Genomic DNA, 18,704 nt, shown 5'->3' on the forward strand with positions numbered 1-18,704 from the left:
TGATAGCTCTGCATCTGATAAAAGCTAGAAGTTTTTAATCTTCAGGTCTTTATCCAGATCATCTTTTTCTTTATCCTATCTCACTGGCATTGTAATGTACTGATTTTGACCAATGCATTGTTCTAATCTTGCATTAGTTAAACTATATTGCTAGTTCTGGATCACATTCTGGTTTGGGTTCATAGATTCAGGTTTTGGATCTGGCAGAAAAATATAGGACGTTGAGTTTGTGGGATCGTCTGTATAAAAAGAAAGTAAAAATCATCATATATATATATATATATATATATGTGTGTGTTTGTATTAAATAGGAATAAAAAATTTATTTAATAAATATATAAATACAATACTATAATACAAGTACTATAATATATAAATATTAATATAATAATAAAAATTTATTAACATGTATAATAATATTAAATATTTCTAATCTTAACATATAAATTGAATGCTATGATGCAATTATAATAATATATAAATCATAATAATACTAATACTTCCCAGGAGTAAGAGGTGAAACTCGTGCTTCCGATGCTACAGATAGTGGACCAGTTCAATGAAAGCCACAGCTGACCCTGCTTAGAGGTGTTTCTGCAGGTGAACTGACCACCCCTAATGAATCTCCTTCTATGCGACTACAAAGTTCAAGAGAAGAACCATTATCACCACATTGAAAAAATATGTAGGCTGTCCCACAAATGCGTGTTGGGTTATGCCAGTGTCTTACTAGATATGAGGATAAGACTGATGCACTAGTCACTATGAAATGCATTGATACAGTAGGGATGCCCCTTCTATTAAAAACTTAGTAGAACCCTACAAAACTAACTTGATCTTGAATTCGGTTTGAAAGAGGCCCAGATCCTGAAGCTTGGCCCACTAATCTGGTACATAGGTATTGAACATGTACTTTCTTGGTCAACCTCCCTCTTTATTTATCTTCGCCACTACTATCAATGATGTGAAATGCTTTTGGTATTCCATTCCTATGCTTTTTCAGCTTTCCCATTGGGTCCTCGCAGCTAATTTTGGTGAGTTATGGATATTAACATTATTTGCTTCTTTATACCACATGCACTACTGATGCAGGAACATCTTGGGTTTGAAGCAATCTTGCATCAACCAAAAACATTATGTTTTCAGTTTTGCCAGTTTGTTAGTTTATTTCAGTCTGTCGATCGATTCAGCGATACTTGGTTTGTTCGAGTCAGGATCTTTAACGTTCGGAATATGATCTAAGACCTAGTCTTGATCTTGTTCCTAAGTTTGCGGCTTACCTGAATCTATGTTGCAAAAGTTATGATTAGTTATCTCTCAGGTAGCGTGTTCTTGCAGTCATGACCATTGGTGGATTTCAATCTTGCAATGGAGATCTACAGCTTGTGATTTTTTTAGGCACTTCTAGCTATGTCTTCGGATCATATGAGAACCTAAATCTGGAACCACAAGCTTCCACTCGGTTATGTAACTTGTTACTTATGATTTGGGACCACACCTATTTGTTGTAATATGTTTCCTGTTCTTGGGGAATGTTATGGATCTTGAGGTCGACATGCATATTGTGATGCCTACATACTGTAATATAATGTATCTCTCGAGGAGTAACAACAAGGGCTCATTAGATTAAGGATTGATATCATTAGGATTGGATCTAAGATCTCTGACTGAAGATTGTAATCAAGCAGCATGTATGAGCCTGGCCAGTAAGGAGGCATATTGCCAAACACTTCTGCACCTATTTTCCATGAATAAATGTTGATCTTGCTTTGTTTTCTTTGGATTCTTGTTGATCTTGCTTTGGCGAGATCTCATTGAGGTCCCTCCAACTGGGTGACTGCATCAAGTGGCATCAAAGTGAAGTTTGTGTTCTTGTGAATTTGTGTTGCAAACCTAAAATTGTGAACCCCTAATTAAGTTTGGTTGTGGGGTGACAGAGTTGTAATTTGATGCACAATTGCAAAGGGTCGCAAGGTGGTTTGAGGAAGTTGAGATGCAGATCCAACAGCAATGGACATGTTGAGACAAAATGCAACTAGACTTGAAGTACTAGAAACTACCCAAAAAAGAATAAAGTGATGGAAAATTTGAGAAAGCATTTGTAGGAGAAGTCGAAAATGTACTTTTGAACAAGGGGATGAAAGATTTAAAAGAGCCCTTTAGTGCAGGACCACATTTCAATTAACCTGATTATAACGGTAAGCCAGGTTTGGATGAATTGCTTGATTGGGATACTAAGATGGAAAAGTCTTTTGAGAATGAAAGTACAAATGCAGTAAGAAGGTGAGAATAGCTAGCACTAAGTTGAATGGACATGCATCATTATGGTGGGAACATTTGCAGACTGATATACAGAATAAGATAAGATAAATTATTAATGTCCACGAAAAACCAAAACGGTTTATGAGACTGAGCATACAAACAGAAGAGCCGGCCAAGCAAAGGCACCAAACGGTGACTGAAAAGGAAACAAAGCAACAAGAAGAATTAAGAAAGAGAAGGCAAGGACTAAGGGTCCTTCATTGTCACAAAGAAATCCATAATAGAGAGGTACATCCGTGGACAATCCATAGTCTTCGGATGCCGTGAAGAACCCCTATAGGACTGTTGCTGCCTGTAGAGACTGGTACAATGTCTGACTGATCTGGAATGTGAAGTAGTGGAAGGCCTTTTCAAACCCCGTGGAGGAGACAAGGGAGAGAAAAAGGTGGTAATGAGCTGATCAGAAGTCCATCTCTAATGAAAGGACTGCAGGGTATTCTCTCGAAGAGAGGTGGCCTCCTGAAGATAAAGTGCTAAACACCGCTGATCAATATAACTAAAGAACATCAAGAGAGAAGAACAGTCTCTGAAAAGGCAATAAAATCTCCCTCTAATCTCATAGTAAAGAGGACAACGAAATATGAAGTGAATCTCAGTCTCAACCTCCATCAGAGTGCATAACTGGCATAATCGATCAGCCTAATCCATATGGTGGTCAGTCCGAGTCCATAGAGAAGAGGAAAGAGAAAGATCATGTCATGGCACAAAAATGGTGAATAAGTTGAAAGGTAGATTCTTGCCTGGTCATTATCAAGTCAATTTGTTGAGTAAGATGCAAAATTTAAAGCTGAAAGAATCTACTATAAAAGAGTATACTGAAGAATTTTATAGGTTGGATATCAGAACTGAGCTTATGGATGATAAGGTTGAAAGAATTGCAAGATACCTTAATGGTTTGAGGATGTCTATTCAGGATGAGATTTGTTTGGCTAAAATGGAAAGCATTGAGGAAGCTTTATCAGTCTGCCCAAGAGGCTGAGGAGAAATTGATCAAGTAGGAACACTGGCAAAGAGGAAGAGGTGGCAGATTTCAAAGGGGTGGGACATTTACCAGAGGAGAAAGATCTTATTCAGATCTGAGCAAAGTAAATTGGAGTGGAAAGAAGAAAGTTCATATTGAGGAAGAGATGGTTACCTTAGAAGTAACAATTATAGAAGAGAGGATAGGAGTTTGTTTAAGGGAACTTGTTTCATATTGGAGAATGTGATAGAGCATTTGAGTGCACACAAGAAAATTCAAGCAAGAGAATGCCTTTACGAAGGAAGCATCACTTGTCACTTGGATCTATGTATCAACTGGAAGAGGGAGAAGCTCTAATCATTAGAAGAGCATTATGTAATAAGGAACCTGATCAAGAACTGATATTGAGGAAAAGTATGTTCAAGACCAGATGTAAAGTTGCAGGAAAGTGTTGCAAAGTCATCATTGATAGCGAGTTCAGACAACCTAGCATCTGAGGAATTAGTTACTAAGTTGCAAGTACCAAGAGCCATATCAGATTGCATGGATAAAAGATGAGCATAAAGTACTGGTAAGTGAGCAATGTGTCGTAAATTAAGACTGGATCTTATCATGTTGAAGTTCTTTGTGCTATTATGTTGATCAATTGTTGTCACCTCTTATTGGGTAGACCTTTCCAACATAACATGATGGTAGATTAAATAGGTATACCATAGTAGCAAATGGGATGAACCAAGTGTTGTTACCACCCATTTGCCATTATCTTATTGCTAACAAGATGGTTCATTGGTAGGAGCACCTAAGAATGAATATTATACCACATTAAGGGATTGCTTGGTCGGGGGATGGTATCAAGAAAGAGAGTATGTTATGCCTTGATTAGGAAGAAACCTGATTTGGGAATAATAGATGAACACCCTAAGGAAATAAAAGAGTCACTGACAGAATTCGAAGACATCATGTCAGATAATGTGCCCGATGGATCACCTCTTGTTAGAAGTATCTGTCATTGTATAGATCTAGTTACAGGAGCAAATCTGCCACACGAAGCAGCACAACGAATGACACTTGCAAAGAATGAGGAATTGAAGAGGCAAGTGCAAGAGTTGTTAAGGAAAGGTCTTATCAAAGAAGTTCGAGTCCTTGTGCAGTACTTGCGGTATTGGCACTTAAGAAGAATGGTGAATGGAGAATCTGTATTGATTCCAGAGCTACCACCAAGATCACATTAAGGTATACATTTCCTTTGCCTAGAATGGATGACATAATGGAGTGTTTGAGTGGGGCAAAGTACTTTACTAAGATTGATTTGAAGGTATCAGAATTAGAGAAGGTGATGAATGGAAGACTGCATTTAAGACTAATAAGGTTTGTATAAATGGTTAGTTATGCCTTTTGGTTTGACTAATGCACCTAGTATTTTCATGCGGTTGATGAATGAAGTATTAAAGAAATTCTTGGATAAATTTGCGATTGTGTATCTAGATGATACACTAGTTTTCAATAAGAGTATGGAAGAACATTTGTTGCATCTAAGGTATTCCAGAGATTGAAAGAAGAAAAGGTGCTCCTATTGAGGCACTTGCTATGGTTCGCCTTCTAAGTTATCTAAAAAAAATCGAAAAAATGGAAGAGGATAGATGGCCTAAAGTGGTCTTTAGTGACACACTATGTTAGCGAAAAAGGACATGGATGCAACAAAACATCAAATGGATGAGTAAATGGAATATTCAATTCAATATGTGCCCCACAAATAATAAAGAAATAAAGGTCTTTGTCATGGAGAAATTCTACAAGAGAAATTGGGAAAGCGAGATCGGAAGGAAGAAATTATATTATATAAATGAGTTCAACCCCGCTTGTGATCAACTCCAAAAAGCATACCTAGGAGCCAACATTTCTTGGAGGGCTAAAATTCTTATTGCTTAGCTGAGAACCAACTCTCACCAACTTCGTTGTGAGACCGGACGTTGGAAGAGGCCAAAGGAGGCTTGGGAAGAGAGAATTTGCAGATTCTGCAATTTTGGGAAAGTGGAAATTGAACAGCACTTTATTTTAGAATGTGAAGCCTACAAGAGTAGTAGAGATAAATTTGCGGACACTATATGTGACAGTTCTTGGCATAACCTATTCAACGAAGAGTACATTGTGCAATTGGGTGGACTCATCATCATCCTACACAAGCAACGAACATTGTTACTTAAGTCTGTTTGAGTTGTCTTGCTGTCCCATAGGCTATTTTTAACCTCGTGGACGTTAAAATTTTATCTATCTATCTATCTATCAATATCAAGAAATGTTATTTGATGAAGGAAAAGATAGTGTATCTTGGATTCGTGATTTCAGCTGAAGGTTTGAAGATGGATCCTAAAAAGGTTAAAGCAATTTTGTAATGGTCCACACCGGAGAGTGTTGGGAAAGTTAGATCATTTCATGGATTAGCTAGTTTTTACCGAAAGTTTATCAAGAATTTAGATGGACAGAGACTATGAGAGGTGATCAGAAGGATTTTAGATGGACACATGGAGCGGACCAAAGTTTTCAGTTATAGAAGCAAAAAAATTCTGAACCATTATTGGCTTTACCAAATTTTAACAAAGTATTTCAAGTGGATTGTGATGCAAGTGGGAATGCAATTGGAGCTATGTTAAGTCAAGAAGGTAGCCTTGTTGCTTTACAATGAAAAAATAAGTGATGTGAACAACTAGTATTGGCTTTACCAGATTTCAACAAAATAGTTAAGTGGATTGTGATGCAAGTGGGAATGCAATTGGAGTTACGTTAAGTCAAAACCTATTGCTTTTTGCAGTGAAAAGTTGAATGATGCCAAGAGGAAATATTTGGGTTATGATCAAGAGTTTTATGCTATAGTTCAAGGCCAAGCTTTGGAGTAGAGACATTACTGTTGCCTAAGGAGTTTGTGTTGTATACTAATCATAAGGTATTGCAATATTTGGGTAGTCAAGGAAAATTAAATCATAGACACATGAGATGAATCGAGTTCTTGTAGAGTTCTACTTTTGTGTTGAAGCATAGAAGTGGACAATCAAATAGAGGAGTTGATGCATTGAGTAGAAGGATTTGCTAACAAAGATGAGAATAGAAGTACTCGGGTTTGATGAATTAAAAGCCTCATACAAAACAGATCTTGATTTTGTAGAAGCATGGTAGGCTTGTAAGTATCTTGTTATAGTTGACCGAAGCAAATAGTTGGATTATTTCATTTAAGATGATATTTTGTTCAAAGACGATTAGTTATGCATACCTAGAGGATCCATGAGAGATAATATGATTAAGTGTAACATCCCATTTTCTCGAATCTTAATTAACAAATAACATAGTCTAAGAAATACAGTTATCACTTCAACTTCATAGGAAGTTAGTTAAATCAGTTTCACTCATATGAAAGGAATTGACGGTTAAAATCAGTTAAACAAAATTTCTCAACAAAGCGCTGAAAACGCCATCAATGAAAATTACTAAAAAATAAACCACATACCTTGAAGTTTGAGATCGAAATTAAAACTAGGAATGCATCTACAACCACCCGGGTTAGTCCACAAATACCACTATAACAATATCACATGATGACTACCATCTAAAAACCACTATCTCAAAATCAAATGATGATTACGATTAAATACCACTATATTTAAATTCAGGGCATCACATACCACTATATCAATTAGGGCATCGATTACCATTGGATCAATTAGGGCTTTCAGTTACCACGGTATCACTTAGATCTTCCGATACCACTGATTCAAATAGGGCTTCCGATACCGCTGATTCAATTAGGGCTTTTGATACCACTGTATCATTTAGGGTTTCCAATACCACTGATTCAAATAGGGCTTCTGATACCACTGATTCAATTTAGGGCTTCCAATACCATTGTATCATTCCAGTTACCACTGAATCAATTAGGGTTTCAAATTCCTTTTCTTCTGATTACTTAACTATGGCAGTAACTCAAGATTAGAAAATATGCTCATATTCAATATTCATATAAATGAAAGGCAAACCATAAATCTATCTTTCGCATCTAAGTGTAAAATAATTGTAACAATGAAATAACTCAATTAATCTTACCTTCCCATATATAAAAGTGATAATACCTGTTTTCCAATAAACAATTGAATGCATAGCTTATCTCTGTCTAACGCACGTCCGACATCTTGGGGAGAGGTGAAACATTGCCAAGGGCTTAACCACCCAACCTCAGACCAAATCTTATCCCCACACGATCTCTATCGAGAAAGGCCCTCCCTACCCAGAAGAGACAGTGATCATCTTGCCATCCCCTAGGCATCTTGGTATTTATCACACCATACGACTTGGCAGTAGAAGATTACAATAACAGGATTATGCATGAGCTATTATAATTCATATTAAAAATGATAAACAATGTTATGTCATAACTGATCCTGATTTCATGTTATTGCAGATTCCTTTCTCTCACTTCTTCACCCCTTTTCCTTGGCTACATGGCCGGGTGAGTCCCGGGTGTTTGGACTTCTCAAAATAACCAGTTCTGTCAATTATACTAAAAGATTTTATGCATCCAGCATTCACAGTCTATGTTTTGAAAAAGATATTCTTAAAGAATGCATAATTTATTGCTTAATTCTAATCTCCTTTGGCATAATGATCTAGGGATCCATACTATGATTTCCTAGCTATCACTTGCCATGAACAAGGCAAAATTAGAAAGAAAATCAAATCTATAGTATTAACAATATAAAAATGTAAGCGATAAATGATATGACCTAACCACACGCTTAAAGATCTGCTCCATGATTTGATAATGTATGCCAAACTTGCCTTAATAGTATCCTCCACACAAACTGATCGAATAGATATTAGAACAAAATTTGAGATATTTTTAAAATAAAGTCATAATGTGTGTGTGTGCATGGGTGGCCTTTGAATATATTTTGTTGCTCATGCACACACTATAGAATAGGATAGGATATTGATGTCAATACACATCGCCTAGAGAGAAAACCATATTATAGAAGCAGATAGACTAAATATACTGGAAACGAATCACTCAAACCACAATGAACTTTGCATAATCACGCAATACTGAATACACAAGATATATGATCTGATACTACAAGAACGAGCTATACAGAATAATCAAATATATTTACCTCACACACAAATCTATATGATGAACATATATAATAGAACCACTGACAATAATTCTGGAGCACCGCAAAAAACAATCCAATAACTCTCGACTCATATATCTCCTCTATCTTCCCTCATGCATCGAGCAACATATAAATTGACTACTGTAAAAAATGTACTGATCAACACTAGTGCAGATATTCATTATACAAAGTATCAATGAAGACTCAGCAGCAACCTTTGACTCCTTTCCAGAAGCAAGATAAAACAAAACAATAGATAGTCTACTAACTACGGCAAGTCACACGACTGATAAGACAGCTGGTAAAACAAAAGTGTCTCGATGCAAAGAGAGAGCGAAGAGAAATCAATAAGCATGGCCAAGACATGATATCGATTCTTTAAAAAAAGTCGGGTGCTTCAAAAAAAATCCCCTTCCACTCACGACTTCAAATAAATAAGAGAAGACATGACTTCTTGGCTTCCGCTGGTTTACAAGATTATAAAACATTCAAATTCCCAGATTATAATCAATTAAAAGAAAAGAATTTTAAAAAGAAAAGATTAGAGTTGGAAAGATTAAAAGACAACTCAAATTGCCAAATATTAAATTGATTTATCATGCCAAGTGTTAATTGGTTAAAAGCAAGAATATTAAAATAAAAAGCATAGAATGAGAGTTGGAAGATTATAATTCGAAAATTATAATAATTCAAATGTTATTATAATTTGAATATTATTATAATCTTATATGTACATATAAACATCACCCTATTAAATTATTAAATTATAATGGTGCCAAATCATTTTTATATTATGTGCACGTATATAAATTAAAATAATATGGTGAAAGATAAATTAAAATCCTTTGAGATATGTTTTATATTTTAACTCAATTATTTTAATTAAATTATTTATTTAAATAACTAATGCGGGTCCCATAGATGTATCTTGTTTCAAGTCGTTAGGTCCTCCTACCTATCTGCCAAGTGATGGTGATGCTCCTACATAATTCTTTTTTGACAATGCTTCCACCCCTTCGACATGTTTCCTGCAAGTAAATTCCCCACAGTTAAATTAATTATCATAATAAATTATTTACTCATAACTAATCATAACGGTTAACCATCTTCTCAATTCCATGAATTTGTGATTAACGATCAACTAGCATGTTATCTTCACTTGAAATCATAACGACTATCTTACCATTTCGCTAGATTATAACAAATTAAACTGCCAACTGACTTCATGTGAACCTCAACGGCTATATTTCAAATTAGGTCAAAAATTGGAATGTAACATTAAGAAATGTGGAGGACTTGCAAGACAATTCGACATTGATAAGACAATAAGTTTGGTAAGTGAGAGGTATTATTGGCCACAGATGTCCAAGGGGGTCAGGAAATTTGTTCAAAGTTGCAAAATTTGTCAAGTCGCTAAGGGTAGTAGTCAAAATGTGGGTTTGTATATTAGAATATTATAATGTTTCTTTAATCGTCATCTTAGTCTTTAGTTTATTAGGTAGTTTCAATTTCCATCTTTTGTTCACGATTGTTTCTTTAATGGTCATCTTAGTTAATCTTTAGTTTATTAGGCAGTTTCTATTTCCATCTTTAGCTCACAATTGTTTCTTTTAGAAACATTGTCTTTGTAAATCTTTATAAGGAGCTTTCACCTCCTTTGTTTAGTAGAACTACAGCAACATTGATTTACCATAACATAGTATCAAAGCAGGTCGATGGGATTTCATTAAAATTGGCAACGAGCCTCTTTTGATCTGAATTTTTTTCCACAATTTTTTTCAATTTTAAGAAATGAAAGAGGTATTTTATGAGCTTTTGTGGTTCATCTTTGAAGATTTTTGCTAGAAATCACAAACCCAGTTGAGGGTTTTGATCCCGTGATTTCTTTGTTGCAACATAAGTCTATGATTTTCGAGGGTTGCATGTACTTGCATGTGTTGTTTTACAATGCAAAGCCTCATGTTTTGTGGCATGATGATCTTTCGGATGGGTTTTCATAATTTTTTCACTAAAAAAAATACTAATTCTCTAATTCGCAGAGTTGCATGCGGTTCCTTTGTGGCTTTATAATTTTTTCCTCAAAAATTATCCAGTGGGTTTATATTTTTTCCTCAAAAATTATTTGTTGTGTTTTACTATTTTTTGTTAAAAAAACCAAAGTTTTGTATTCTCTGATTCGTGTCTCAGATTCTGTTTGATTTCGATTGATTTTTCACCTCAAAAATCATGATGGGTTTTCATCAATTTTTCACCTCAAAAATTGTGTTGGGATTTCATCAATTTTTCTCCTAAAAAAATTTGTGGCTTTTTGCAGTCAATTTTGGAGGATCATGCTCACCTGCAAAGTCTGGAGGGTTTGACATTTTTTCCCCAAAATCGTGCTAGTTGCTCTCAATGTTTGTCTTTATCTCCAGGGAAGAGTAGCTTCGTTATCCAACATCAAGTTGGATGTTTTTGTGATGATTTCTAGTCAAATGTTTTGCTGATTCTAGGAAGGTAAGTGGCAGACTCATCTCAAATCTCAATGGAAAAGTCAATGACAGGGTCTTGCCTTTTGTTGCAAAGCATTTTGAAGAAGTGGACACTATTATATATTCAATTTCGAGAGGATTTTGGCTTCTGGGTCATTTACATTTTGCAAATCCAAGGAGGGTCCCATCAACAGCAAAATGTTTTAGAGAATTTGTGACCAAAACACATCAGTTAAACAATGACCATAAGGGAGGGTATTAAAATATTATAATGTTTCTTTAATGGTCATCTTAGACTTTAGTGTATTGGGTAGTTTCTATTTCCATCTTTAGTTCATGATTGTTTCTTTTAGAAACATCTTTATAAATCTATATAAGGAGCTTTCATCTCCTCTATTTTATACAACTACAACATCGATTTACCATAACATTGTATACACCACTGCTTCTACCTAGTAGACCTTGCGAGGATATTAGCATGGATTTTAGTTTGGGATTATCAAAGACACAAAGAGGTAATGATTCTATATTTGTGGTGGTGGATAGATTTTTTTTTTTTAAATGTCATATTTCATTCCTTGTAAGAAGACATCAGATGTAGTACATGTAGTTGATTATTCTTTAAGGAGTTTGTAAGAATGCATGGGTTACCAAAGAGTAAAACTTCAAAAAGGGATAGCAAATTTGTGTGTTACTTCAGGAGAACACTTTGGAGGAAGTTGAATGCTGATTTTAAATTTAGTTCTACTTTTCAACATCAAATTGATGGACAAACGGAGGTGGTGAACAAGAGTTTAAGAAATTTTCTGAGTAGCTTGGTTGGAGATAAACCTGGTAATTGTGATTTGGTTTTGGCACAAGCAAAGTTTGCATATAATAGTTTGGTAAATAGAAGCACACAAAAGACATCATTTGAAGTAGTTACTAGTATGAGTCCTAAGGGAGTTTCAGAGTTAAGGGATCTTAAGCAAGAGGACAAAAGGAGTGTTGAAATCATGAAGTCGTTGCATGAGGAGGTCACGCATCATTTGGAAAGTATTAATCTCCAGTTGGGACTTACAAACAAAATGAAGATAAGAAAGTTTAAACCTTGTAAAATCTTGAAGAAATTTGATTTCCCAAATGCTTATGAAGTGGAGTTACCTAAGGATATGGTTGCAGGTCTATTTAAGTATCATGAAGCTGATGGGAATTCAATGGTGATTCAGATATGAAGTGGCAATATCCTAAGAAGTACTTGAATAGGATAAAGGAAGTATTGAAGAACAAAGTTGGGAGGAGTACAAGGGTAACAAGTATTAAGAGTATCTAATAAAGTAGGAAAAACCAGTTGAAGATTTTTCATAAATTTCTCAGGCTAAGTTCGATCATTTTGATTCTTCTCAAGCATCAAAGTGACAAACTCACTCTTATTAACCTCGGGTGTCTGATGTAGGAGCATATTGTGTTCAGAGCAATCTTGTATTAACCAAAAACATTATGTTTCCAATTTTGCTAGTTTGCCAATTAATTTCAGTCTATTGATCGATTCAGTGATCCTTGATTCATTCGAGTTACCATCCGTAATGTTTAGAGTATGATCCAGACCTAGTCTTGATCTAGTCTTGTTCCTAAGTTCATAACTTATTTGGATATATGTTGCTCGAGTTGTGACTTGTTCTCTCTCAGATAGCATATTCTTGCCAATCTTTTCATGAATATTGGGGGATTTGAATCTTGTGATAGAGATCTATGGCTTGCAATCTTCGATAGCACTTCTAGCTATGTTCTTGGATCATGCAAGCACTAGAACCACAAGCTTTCACTCATTTTTTGTAACTTGTGCCTTATAATTTACAACCCAACCTATTTGTTGTAATATATTTCTTGTTCTTAGTGAATGTTTTGGATCTTAAGGCTGACCTGCATGTCACAATGCCTATATATTGTAATGTAATGTCTCTCTCAAGAGGGTGTAATAAGTAGGGTTCACTAGATTAAGGATTGGTATCATTAGGATTGGATCTAAGGTCTCTAGCTGAAGATTGTAATCAAGCAGTTATGCATGAGCCTAGCCTATATGAAAGCATATCACTGAGCATTTGTACACCTGATTTTTCATGAATTAATGATAATCTCCCATTGTTCTCTCTGCATACTTGTTGTCTCTATTGTGTTTACTCTAGCTACTTGATTGGACAAATCTCATTGAGCTCCCTACAATCGGGTGGCTACGTCAACTATACAGGTGCATCTCGTTAATGTTTGGTAGCTTTAGTTAGATAAACTCATGAGACTAAACTAAAGTTATATTTATGTGATATATCTTTGTGATATGTGTGTGTGTGTGTGGTTAAATAATTAATTTTTATATTAATTAAATAAAATGAATAGACATGTCTCTCAATGTATCATCGACAATATAAAGAGAGAGATCGCTGTCCTTGGAACATACATACCAATCAGGCAGTGCAATTACATTTGCAGTGATCCTCAGAATAAAAAACATGGCATTAGAGTCATTCGGTCTTAGGGAAATAGAAACAATTGTTATGTTATAGGGAAATTTGCTACAAATAACAAAAAGTGGAGCCAAGCAAATAAGGCATACACATCGATGGTATTACCCCTGGTCATCTATTCTAGCAAATAAATTCGTGTATGTTACCATATAAGGCAAGTCCATTCAATAACAAATTTTCCAAACACACTTTTCTTCTGTAGCAGGATATATAATGAGCCTCCAATATCTGGAGTCGAAGACAGTATTTAGTAGAAGTGCATATCGTATTGACTCCACTTGCATCCATAATTTCATCTTGGAGGATAGTAAATTCGTATTATGTGAGGATTTCAACGTTCCCAAGCAAGGTCAGAGCGAGTATATCTAAGTGATAGGATCGTCCACATGTAGTTGACTACAAAGTTACCATTGGAAAAGATATTGCCCAAAAAAAAGTCTTCATGTTTTATGGGTTGTATGCTGCCACATCACGTTAGAAAGAAGACTCAGACGAGAATTTAAGACTACAACCTTAGGCATGTCAAAGAGTTCAAACTTGAAAGGGGATAAACTACCACGAGATTGAGATATTGGATCAAGTGTGATGTAAGCACAAATTAATCTGCCACTTGGATGAATTACATTGCACGATAGTCAGTCGAGGAAAGAGATACACAATCAAAAGGAGTTTCTCACTAAATAATTAATAAAGAGAAGACATATGAAGGATGAAACACTCGCAATGAGAAAATAAATAAGCGATGCAGCCCATGAATTGGATAGTCAACAAGAGGTATATTAGAGGATAGAACGTGTGTTAAAGATAATAAAGCAATGGAGAAGGAAAAGAACATGGCAATGGAATACCGATTGCAAAGAATGTGAGCCAAACTCGTTCTCATGATGACATGCAAAGGAGCGATTAAATGGTTGGTGGGTAGCCACATGGGAATATGGACCCACCACAAACATTACAAGGGATTTAACAAATACAAATGAAGACCCCTACTTATCAATATTCCATGTCACGCAGGTACAAAAGGATCGACACTAAAAGGTGATATAAGTACAAGGAAACATATTTGGATGGAGGTGACGTGGAATAGTGAATAAAACAAAGACCCTGCTGTAGGAATGCATAGAGGATGACATCAGCAATCCCTTTTGGAATGCCATCAAATCAAATGCAATGTCCTCAAACTAAGTGACAGTGGATAGTTAGTTGCGTCATAGACCTCTAATGTGGAGATGTTCATACCATAGTAATGAATTATGCAGTGTGGAACCCTATGAGCATAATTGTACATGACGTAAGGCCTAAGTGCTCAAACACCGAAAGTACACGAATATTGATTTGCTAAATAACAAGGAAAGAGAAAACAAATAAATCTGAAGGCACCGGCCAAGACATGGACCCCATTATGGTAAATGTGTAGGTATATTTTATATATATATATATGAACTTGTATTAACAATAAGAATGGCATTATGTTCTTTAGAGATATAGAGTTATAGTAAATCATTATAAGTTTTTAATGAACAATAGTTTTTTATTACAATATTATTATATTAATGTCTACAAGAATGAAAGATTAAATAAAAGGATATTGATATGCAGATAAGTATTTTATTTATCTAATCAGATAGTCTCTCTCTAATTTATATTTCTATACAAGCTATTTACCTTGATCTTTTTTTCCGAGAATGTTCTTGCAAGAAAAGGGTATTTGATATCAGATTCAGCGGGGGTCTGACACTTCTTCAAAGGTAAAGGAGCTCAAAAGATTAATGTTCAAAAGGAGTCTAACACATTCGTCTAAAGGAGTGGATAGATGATATCTTTCAATTGAATCTTTGAAGATCTTGATCATATCAAAATAAGAGGGAATTTTGACTTCCTGCAAACTTTTGGTATCATGCGTGTGATTGCATGATTTAATGGGCCTACCCCCTATGTACATCATGAGGAAGTGACGACTTCCAAATGATTATCACTTATATTTGTAGAAGTTGTTGGAAGGTGACGATCTTAGAATAACTTAAGTCATGATATACATTTTATGTAGATGTTGAAACAGATCATGATGAACAATATCTTGTAAATAAACAACTAAGTGTTAGACGTCATTCACTTCACGGTCTATGAGTTGTTTGTATAGATATATAATAGATATTTGGTGAATATCGTATGTTGATATTCTGCAGGCCATTACCTTATTGAGTACTTGGTGAATATCATGTGTTGCTATTCTCAACACCAATACTCATGATAAAAGATATTAAGATGTGATATCAAACCTTATCGAGTACTTGGTGAATATCACATGTTGATATTTTGCAGGCCATTACTCATAGTATTTGGTGAATATCATATGTTGATATTTTGGAAGCCAATACTCATGATATCAAATGTAATATCAAAACATTACTCAGAGTATTTGGTGAATATCATATGTTTTCTGGAGGCCAATACTCATGATATCAACATGGTGAATATCATGTGTTGATATTCTGCAATCCATTATTCAGAGTATTTGGTGAATATTATATCAATAAGTTAATATTATGGAGGCCAATACTAACAATATCAAATGTAATATCAAAATGGTAGATATCTTCTGATCAAAGATATCCTTAAAATTTGCAATTCCTAATATTACCAATGGTGTAATATTTGTCTTGTGTTTATCCTCCCTAGCTAAGAGGGAGTGTTAATGTTTGGTAGCTTGAATTGTATAAACTCATGAGACTAAACTTAACTTATATATATGTGATATATATGTGCCTATGTGATATATATATTTGTGTGGTTAAATAATTAATTTTTATATTAATTAAATAAAATATTAAAATGAATGGACATGTCTCTACATGTATCATCCACGATATAGTGAGATTGCTGCCCTTGGAACATACATACCAATCAGGCAGTGCAATTACATTTGCAGCGATCCTCCAAAAAAAAACATCTAATACCTCAAACACTAGTTTCAGAATTGAAAACTTTGCTACGACCAGTATTTTCAAAATATGTTTAATAATCTTAAAGAATAGCATTAGTTCCATGGGGGTATATCATCATTTGAAAAACCTCAGTTTCAGAAACCAGGACATCTCGACTACCCAGGGATGGAGCAGGGACTATATATTCCCCTACCAACCCCCAACCAGCACCAACATGGTGGGGACATTCTGGGATGCCCTCCCCGTTGAGGACATTAGGGCAATGGCCTGAAATTCCTGGGAGGGCCTAGGGAATTTTAAGTCCCTCAAACATCTTGGGAATGGTGGTAAGTGGCCACACCCTGGGCAGCAACAACATTCGATAAAAATAAAAATCATTTAATATAAATAAAGACCCTCTCTGTCATGCTAACTATTTTGATTTCGTGTGAAAACTTTGCATATACAGACAGTGGTATGGCACATACAAATAATTGGAAGATATTTATACAACATAGGAAGCAAAATGGACTACTGAATCTAAATCGGTGGGTCCTGTTTTCTGTTTAATGAGTACTCATAACTCCGATGCAGGCTCTCTTAGCTGTTGCTATTTTGTTTAAGCTTAACCACTGTAAGGAGATTCTAAAAACAGAAACCAAAAAAAATGAAAAGATTCAAGAATTGACAATATTCCTGTCTTCAGCCACACAGCCCTCATCATTTAGACTTTTCAGATTCCTCAGATTCACAGTTAGTTCTCTAAAGAATGAAATTTTGGTCAGAAATAATAAGGATTTGATGTCACAGAAATCAAGATGATAAAATAATGAAAAGTAGCATTTACAACTTAAGGTCCTGGTGGTTTCAAAGGCAAATAGAGATGGAATGGCAAAATCTACTATTAGACTTTTACTTGTGAAAAACATTGCATACTCCAGAATCACCATGGCAGAAGAAATTTGGCAACTTAGGGCCCTTATTTATATCTATCCTGCTATACAGACAAATGGTAGCAACCTGAAAAAATAAGGCTAATTCATGACAATTGACTAGTTACACAACCTAGTCCACAGATAATAACCAACTGAACTAAGATAAAAAAATTCCCAAAGTATGTCATTAAGTGTAAATAAAGAGACATTGACCAGGAAGAATAGTACCATGGAATATTTGTGCAGTTTTTATCCAGGTTCACAGAAGACATCCTAGACTATATCCTGCAAACTCTGTGAGTACCTTTCAAGTTGCTAAGTATTCTATTTTTTTTGCCAGGTTCGATTTCACAATTTTACCTCTCTCGTATTTATAGATGCAAAAACATGTGGGTAAAAATGTCATCACAGATAAAATGCTGGTTAAAATGCTTTTTTCACGCATTTTTGCTATAAATTCATGCATTTTCTCTTTCAAAAATGTCAATCATTAATTTAATACATTTTGTCATTTAATTTCACAAAAAAAAAACTTCTTTAAGAGATTTTAAGTTTTAAAATTTTATAAGTTGCTGAGTTTTTGCCCAGTTTTTATTGAGTATTTTCCAGGCTTTTGTCGAGTTAATTTTTTTGGACTGGTTGAGTACTCTCTGTGTCCAAGTCTGCAAATTATGTCTTATGCAGATAAAGCTTAAGATCATTATCTCATTTCACAAGAAGGCATGCTCTAAAATATTTTATTATAGTTTTGGAATTTGTGTTAGGAATGTTCAATGATACAATGCATAAAATAAGTATTTGTTATAGTTTATTAAATAGGTTATTACAATGTGATGCATATTGAGTTGTTAAAAACAACTCATATTTATATGGAAGTTGTTTATGAAGTTACCTACAAAATAGGATATGGAATCCTAGGCAAATGTAGATGCAATTCATATTATGAGAACAAGAGAACAAAGAAGAACATAATATTTCTGTGTATAATCTTGTACAAGCTCTGCCCAATTTCTTATATGTTATCAGGGCTTGATTTGTTTTGTTCTTACTTCTTAGTGAGGTCATATTCTCTGGCAGACATTAATTATTAATTTATTTAAGCATCAATATGTGGATCTGGCCAAGAAGATGCCAAGGAGCAGAAGATCATGGGTAGTGTTAGCAAATATAAGGAAGCACAAAAGGTTGGGGAAAAGGATTTGGCACAAATTGCCATCCCAAACAAAGAGAAGAATAACGTAAAGTTAGTGCAGTGAGATTGTAAAAACCACCAAGAAGAGATGGCTACGAGAGTCACTGTATAGTGTTGAAGATCTGTAGGGGGGAATATTTGCACAGTGATATGAGCATTTGGAATCCATGCCATTATTAAGCTGAGCAGATCGCAGTTCAGGAAATCCCAAATCATGAGTTGGAGGAATACAAACTCTT

General features: G+C 34.9%; 1 protein-coding gene across 2 annotated transcripts in view; it reads right to left on the bottom strand.

Annotated features, from left to right (window-relative positions):
- LOC149579652 (26S proteasome non-ATPase regulatory subunit 1 homolog A-like) overlaps positions 1–18,704 on the bottom strand; it is a 66,001-nt gene that overhangs the window by 17,692 nt on the left and 29,605 nt on the right. The window lies entirely within an intron of this gene.

Source organism: Cupressus sempervirens, chromosome 1, assembly GCF_028749045.1.
Source record: "Cupressus sempervirens isolate cs-2001-9-10 chromosome 1, ASM2874904v1, whole genome shotgun sequence".
NCBI classification, from domain to species: Eukaryota; Viridiplantae; Streptophyta; class Pinopsida; order Cupressales; family Cupressaceae; genus Cupressus; species Cupressus sempervirens.